This window comes from Dipteris shenzhenensis, chromosome 26 (genome assembly GCF_047967505.1).
Source record: "Dipteris shenzhenensis isolate YYH24624 ecotype China chromosome 26, Dip_SZ_1.0, whole genome shotgun sequence".
NCBI lineage: Eukaryota > Viridiplantae > Streptophyta > Polypodiopsida > Gleicheniales > Dipteridaceae > Dipteris > Dipteris shenzhenensis.
The window spans coordinates 33,649,085-33,656,438 of record NC_141621.1 but is presented as its reverse complement, the minus strand read 5'-3'; the positions used below and the strand labels follow the sequence as shown (position 1 = coordinate 33,656,438).

Below are 7,354 nucleotides of genomic sequence, written 5' to 3'. Positions count from 1 at the left end.
CCATATGCACACAAATATGGTACAGCAATGCCCTGAAGGTCTTGTAGAACAGTGTAAGCTTTTACCTCATTGTAAAACTCTGAAATTGTGTCCTGTGCATCATCTGTAAGGTCAAACATCTTAATTGCTGCTTCTACGCCACAAAACATGCCTTGTCGGACAATTACTTTCCCTCCACTTGAAAGTACCGTCCCCAACTTAAAGGAGAAAATATCAAATTCAGCAAGCTGCTTAAACCAATGGTCCAGGGTGGCTGTATCAACCTTCCAATCACCACTCCCATGCATGTGCTCAGCCTAGAGCAAAGGTGGCCCATCGTCTGTAAGATACACCCACTCCAACTCCTGATATGGTGCTCCGTCCAACTCGAGCTCTGTAGAATGGGAAGCTGGTCTATTTCTACACTGTGTGCTCAGTACAGCTTCGCAAACTGTTGTTAATTTTGCTCGTCTGTCTGGTTGCACCCTTACTTGTGTAGGTGGGATACGTCGCTGCCGTTTCATGCCTTTTGGTGTCACTAGTTTTCTCTCCAGAGGGGTCAGCCCAGCTTGGTCAACAGCTGTCCGACTGATCATGTTAGATGACTCTGCTAGCTGGCAGATGAACAATACGCATCTGCGAATGCCTATAGAGTCAGCACATCCAAAAGTCCTGGAAATCAGTAGAGCCTTCTCCTCAGGCTTACGAACCCTCTTCAAAAATATAAACTGCTCCTTTGAGCAAATGACACCATATTCAGCCTCTTCCAATATCATGTACAAATAGATCTGTGCAATGGCAAACCTAACCTTGTCACGATCAGCTTTGTTCTTTGATGAGAGCAACTCGACCACATGATTCGTATCAAGCAACTGGAACTGCCACGGTGGCTTCACTTCGATAGGCAAGCGGCATCGCACATACAAATCAGATGAGTTAGGGCTAATGATGAAGCCACATCAATCCACATTGGACTTGACACATTTTACGGATTCTGTTTCATTTAGGAGAAACTCTCTCTGCATGCCTAATCTGAGGGCTTCATTGACAGGTGTAAATACACACGCTGTGAGTGCTGCTCGCACACCATCCTCTTTGGTAATAGAACCAAATGGCAGGAAAACATTTGGATGGGCCTGCGATGCGGCTTTACCTACAAGGATGTCATGAGGTGCAACACTTGCACTGCTTATCCTCTGAGTCCACCAAGCCTCCAGCATTTGCTCGAAACTGTCCCATCGTGCAATTTTCAAAGGCGTTCTGCCGCCCCCCATCGGAAGCGTCTTCTCGTTGCTCTTCCTTAACTCTTTGGGAAGATAGGTTTCAGGCGAGACGGGCTCCAACATGACCTCAGCCAGGGTTGGGAGAGCCATAACTGCCCAACTTGTGTTTCTCTCTTGCCCTCTCGGAAAGACAATGTCGGAGCAGCAACAGTGACAGCGATGGCGCCCTAGACGCGTCCCTCTCTCTCTCTCTCTACACACACACACACATATAATGTGTTACCTGTTGTGTGTGTGTACGAGTTACCTTGTTGTGTGTGTGTGTGTGTGTGTGTAGAGAGAGAGAGAGAGAGAGAGAGAGAGAGAGAGAGAGAGAGAGAGGCTATTTGAGATTCATACTTCAAAATGGTGGAGAAGACTTGATTTCACAAAGTGGATGCTTTTACAAGGGCTGCCATGGCGACAGAAAGCTCTTAAACCATCTCCGGCAGCTGATCAATCATTCCGTAGACTTCATAGCTCCAATCAATCGGCTTTCCTTCTCGCATTCATTCCCCTCCCACTCCTTGTCGCCTTCGTCGTCCTCCCTTCCTCCTTCACTGTTTTTCATCACTGCAAGCTTCTGTCTCCCAATCTCCACACCTTTGCTCATTAGTCACGCGCTCTCTGTCCTTCCCAATGCCCCATACCATCTCCATCGCTGTGGAAGCAGCTCCACTTTTAGCGACAGCTTAATCGTCTCCCCCTGCCATCAGCACCTTCAATATTGTTAGCTTCAGTCCTTGCCCTTCCATCGATGTAGACTCAGCTACTTCATCGAAGAAGATGGGTAAGCAGAAAGTACATTGAGACAAAAGAAAACATGCCCGGAGGTGCTGAGTCAATGCAAAGAAACGTAACATTCGTGCCAAATAGTTTTCCAGATGAGAAAGACAAAGATTGGATGAGAACTCTTTGGAACGAAATTAGAGAGAAAAATGCTAAAGAAAATAAAGGGAAAGCACCTATCATGGAGATAGACCTAGATAAGGAACAAACACATTTAGAAATAGAATCTAGGTATGGTGTTGCAACACCATCCTCATCCAAGTCAAGTAAAGCATCGACCATGAAAGAATTACCTTCTTTCTTGGGAGATGATAATAGTGAAAAGGATGTCAAGAGGGCACCTATGTAATACCACCCAACTCCAAACATATTGGATACTGCCAATCTTCAAGCATTGCTTTCCACATCGGTTCAAGTAATGCTACCATTAGCGGATGTACTTAAAGTTAAGCCAGAGTTATGGCAAGAGGTCATAAAGTGCTTGGCCAAGATGGGAATTCAAACTTCTCATCTAATGATGACAGTTAATAAGATGTTGAAGGGGAGGATGACCAGAGAAAGAGAGTGAAGTATGAGCCTGTTCCCATCAACAAAGTAGGAAACTACTGTGATGGTGAGGATGGCAACACTACTTTACTTGTGGAATTCAATGAAGTCAAGAGTATGGCTATATTGGATAGTGGAGCAGGAGTAGCCATAGCCACCAAGCAAATATGGGAATCTCGGGGTAAACCATCCTTGAGAAAGACAAGGATGAGGCTTCAGTTAGCAGATGGATTCATTGAGTCTCCAATCGGCTTACTTGAGCAAGTAGTTGTGACTTCATGCGGAAGAGAGTATGAACACACTTTTGCGGTTGTGGATTTCGGAAGGAAGCCCAACTATGAGATCATCCTAGGTCGCCCATTCATGCGCCCATTGAAAATGATTTAAGATTGGGGCTACAACTACATCTACCTACTACGACAGCCAAGTGCCACAACTCATATTGACTTACGAGATCATTCCTTCAAGGATGTTTTTAATACCCCATCAAGGACATGATTTCCACTGTAGATCAGGATGAGTCTGTACCATCATTCCTTCAAGGATGTTTTTAATACACCCATCAAGGAAATAGTGAAGGAGCTGAAGCTCATAAGACTATATTGTTGAACCTTTTCTGGAACATGAGTTAGAACCATATGGTTGGCATGATATTCTCGCTATGTTAGATGTTTGCACAAATGTTCATGCTGTCAAGCATTGTGATGAAGATGGTTATGACATCATGTCTGTGAGAATGGTTTAAGTGATTGAAGTTGCAGACAAATATCACTAGTGGCAATTATGATGAGGAGATCATACTAGAAGGACCTAGAGCAGATTCTTCAAGAATATGGTACGGAAGTACTAGCAATGAGAGTTTGAAATCTTTGGTAATGCCGATAAAGATGGATATCTCGCCATTTGAAGACGTTCAGGGTGAGAAACTGGTTGGAGAATCAGATGACAAGGAGCCTGATATTGAGGATAACGAGTTGGAATTCTATGATGTATCAGATGAAACTCTCTTTGAAGATGAGTCAAAAAGACGAAAACCAAATAAACGAGAGAGAAGGTTTGCCAAGAAATCAAAGAAGACGATGTTGAAACTTAGGAATGGAAAACATGTTCAAGTTGAGCTTAACCTAAGCCAGAGACAACAAAACGGCAAATCAAATGAGCTTAAAGTTAATGATGTCATCGGGTTGGAACAATGTTGAAACAGTGCAGGAAGAAGACAGTGGTGATGAGAACGAGTAGTAATGGGAAGTCTCAATATTTGAAATGGGTTGGTGCTAGTGATTGCATCAAAGACAAGGTGTCAAGTTGCTACTTAACACAAATCTTTGAACTTGATGCCCGTAAACTGAAATTGAAATGAAAAGTTCAATGCCACTTGAAAAAGAAACAAAAAATGAAAGTAACCACAACGAAAGTAAGGGAAAGGACAAATATTGTCTGTCAAAATGGGAAATGAACAATGACACAAAAAACAAGAATGACAAATAGTCTTTAGGTGTTCCTTCACATTACAAGAAGTATACAGTCGAGGAAAGAAAGATATTAGTTCAGAAGCCGGATAGAATGAGTATCACTCCCGATGTGTCTTATGATGGACCTGAAGATGCGAAACGGGTGGATCTTGCTCTTCGAGGGGAGGATCCAAGGCCAGTATACATAGCTATAGATCTTGATGAACAAGAAGTACAGGCAATAATTAGGTTGTTGCATGAGTATAGAGATGTTTTTGCATGGTCTTACAAGGACATAAAGGGAGTAGATCCGGAAGTATGCCAACATACTATTCCGATGAGGGATGATGCTAAGCCATGCAAACAGCGTCTGTATTCTTACAATGGCAATTTTGCTCAGAAAATTGATGAGCAAATTAATAAGCTTAAAGAAGCGGGACTCATTTATGAGATTGAGCATATGGAATGGGTTTCACCACTTGTGGTAGTTCCCAAAAAGAACAAAAAGTTACGAGTATGTGTAAATCTTAAGAAGGTGAATGCTGCTACCGTACGGGACAATTATCTTCTGCCGATATTAGACCATGTGATCGAGAGGGTAGCGGGTGCAGAAGCGTATAGCTTCTTGGATGGGCTTTTGGGATACAATCAGCTATCCATTGAACTATGCAATCAACACAAGATGACATTTGCCATGAAAGAGGCATGTTTGCCTATCGAGTTATGTCGTTTGGGTTGACGAATGCACCAACCACCTTTCACAGACTCATGTGTCACATACTTAGAGAATTTTTGAGAAATTTTCTGGAATTTTATGTTGACAATTTATGCATTCACTCCAGATAAAGAGGAGACCATTTATCACAACTTAGAGCTATATTTGACAAGTGCAGACTTTATAGGCTGTGCTTGAATCTAGAAAAGTGCGTGTTCATGGTATGACAAGGCAAGATCTTAGGGACATATAGTGTCTAAGAATGGTATATTGTACAAGAAAGGTAGAGATAAAGTTCTACGATTGTGCATTGATGCACACAAAGCAAAGTCTTACCTGGAGTAGGCACATGTGGCAATAGGTAATATCCATATGGCTCTAGAGAAAACCTTACAAAGAGTGGAACGCATGGGAGTCTTTTGGCCTTCTATGAGGAAAGATGTATATGACTATGTTAGAGGTTATTCTTGTGAGATGGGTATAGATCCCAATGTTCTTAATGGCATAACTCCCTATCATATGTCACCAATAGCACCAAAGTGGGCAGAGACTCTTGTTGAGTATTTATCTACCAACATATTTCTTGAGAAGATGAACAAGTTGAGGCAAAGGTACTTGCAGAAGCAAGCTCAAGATTTTTGTATTATTGCCAAATCAACTATACCATCGTGGTGGTAAAGATGGTCAGATGAGAATCTGTATGATGGAAAAAGAATACGTAGCAGTGTTAGTGCATGCTCATGCTAGTATTCCTGGAGGTCATTTCTCTGCTGATGTGACAGCGAAAGCTATAATAAGAGTAGGGTTATGTTGGCCGACTTTGTTTAAGGATGTGCCACAGTACGTGAAAAGATGTGATGAGTGCCAAAGGTACAAAGGTCCGATACGTGGCGAGATGATGAAATGCCACTAAGACTGATGATGGGAGCACAAGCATTTGCTAAGTGGGGCATTGATTTTATTAGACCAATTGATCCACCAGCAGCTCGTACACATGCACAATACATTATTATTGCAAAAGATTACATGACGAAATGGGTCGAGGCAAAAGCCACAGTAAAGAATAATGCTCGTACAACTGCAAAGTTCTTGTTCGAGAATGTGTTCGCTTATGGCCCTGCGAATTGAAATTGTAAGTGATCGTGGAAAGCACTTCCTAAATGAAGTCATTAAAAATCTGCTGGATATCTTTATGGTCATTCATAAGAAGTCAGCACCCTATCATCCACAAGCCAGTGGCCAAGTTGAAAGCACAAATAAGATACTAGGGTCAGTGTTAACGAAGATCGTGAGCAATTCGAAAACGGATTGGGAAATGAAGTTACCTTTGGGCATACAGGGTAGCTTATAAGATAGCTATTGGAACAACACCGTTTAAAATGGTGTTTAGACTAGATGCCATATTGCCCATGGAATTTTTGATCCCAACCTTAAGAGTGGCTAAAGAGCTTATGTGGATAGGACATGAACTGTCAGAGAGGCTAGAAGAATTGGAACAGTTGGATGAAACAAGACTAGCTACTATAGCAAGAATGTATGCTTTGAAAAGAAGGCAAAAGCAGTTTCATGATAGCTGAATCATGACGAAAGAATTGCAATTGGGAGATTTAGTTCTAGTTTTTACTCTCAAGGAGTTCTAGGCTAAGTTTACCAAGTGAGGACGTGGTCCTTACGTGATTTTTGGACTATCATTTAGTGCATAGTTAAGCTTTCCATGCTTGATGGAAATGCCAAACTAGATAAGCGAATGTTGAACTAAGAAGTATAACATTCCTCTAACACAAATGAAGCTTGATAGATTGCATAAAGCAAAATGGCATCAAGAAAAATGTAAATTAGTAGTAGCTGAGATGGGTCAAGAGGAAGCCAGAGAAAGAGCTAACAAACGTAGAATGCGAGGAGTGATTTCATTAACCAAGGGTTGTCTAAACATTGTAAGTTTAGCATAACGCAGAGTCTTGAGGATGGAGAGTTCGAGGATGAAACACCTCCTCTTCATTGCTGTTCAAGTTGGGGAACAACGTTTACCAACTTATGTATTTATTGACTTGAGAGCGGATGGGAACGCTATCTCATATAAACTGTTTTCTCAATTGAACTACATAGAACTTAAGAAAACTAATGCCATGTTTGAAGCATTCACAGGAGACAAAGTAAAAGCTCATGGCATTTGTGAATTAAATTTGTTTATAAGTGAACTAAGCTGCTTCTTTGTCACCCAAGGGAAAATGCAAGATACTCTGCTAATTTTAGGGAGGACCTGGCAAAGGAAACACAACTGCTTCATCAACTGGGAGAGAAAACTTGTACATTGTCAGAGTGCCGATGACAACAGATTGTGGGTGCCTCTGAGACAACTTGATGAAGAGTATGCCGCAATCATCCGAGAACTGCCGGATTCCTTGACAATCATTGCAGGTTCACAATCAAACACAGTAAAGAATGAAGAGAAAAAGAAAGAATCAAAGATGATTCAAAAGCCACAAGTACCAAAGCAAGTTAACGCCAACAAAAGCCACGGAGAAGCTAAGCTCAAGTGGATTTGGGTAAAAAAGGATATACCAGAGCCAATCACTGATAATGCTTCTAAGGCACTGAAGATCCCAACATCC

At 41.9% G+C, this 7,354-nt stretch overlaps 1 long non-coding RNA gene and 1 pseudogene across 1 annotated transcript in view; one reads left to right on the top strand and one right to left on the bottom strand.

Annotated features, from left to right (window-relative positions):
* Positions 1-1,377, bottom strand: part of LOC147884981 (uncharacterized) — a 1,532-nt gene extending 155 nt beyond the window's left edge. Inside the window, exons 1-3 of the long non-coding RNA XR_015543582.1 lie at positions 1,133-1,377; positions 789-869; positions 1-625 (exon numbers count right to left, since the gene is read on the bottom strand). The exon at positions 1-625 is cut by the window's left edge and continues 155 nt beyond it. This is a non-coding gene — a long non-coding RNA (uncharacterized LOC147884981). The remainder of the gene's footprint in view (positions 626-788; positions 870-1,132) is intronic.
* A 1,923-nt stretch (positions 1,378-3,300) lies between these two features.
* On the top strand, positions 3,301-3,815 carry LOC147884980 (uncharacterized; annotated as a pseudogene).
* The last annotated feature ends 3,539 nt before the right edge of the window (positions 3,816-7,354 follow it).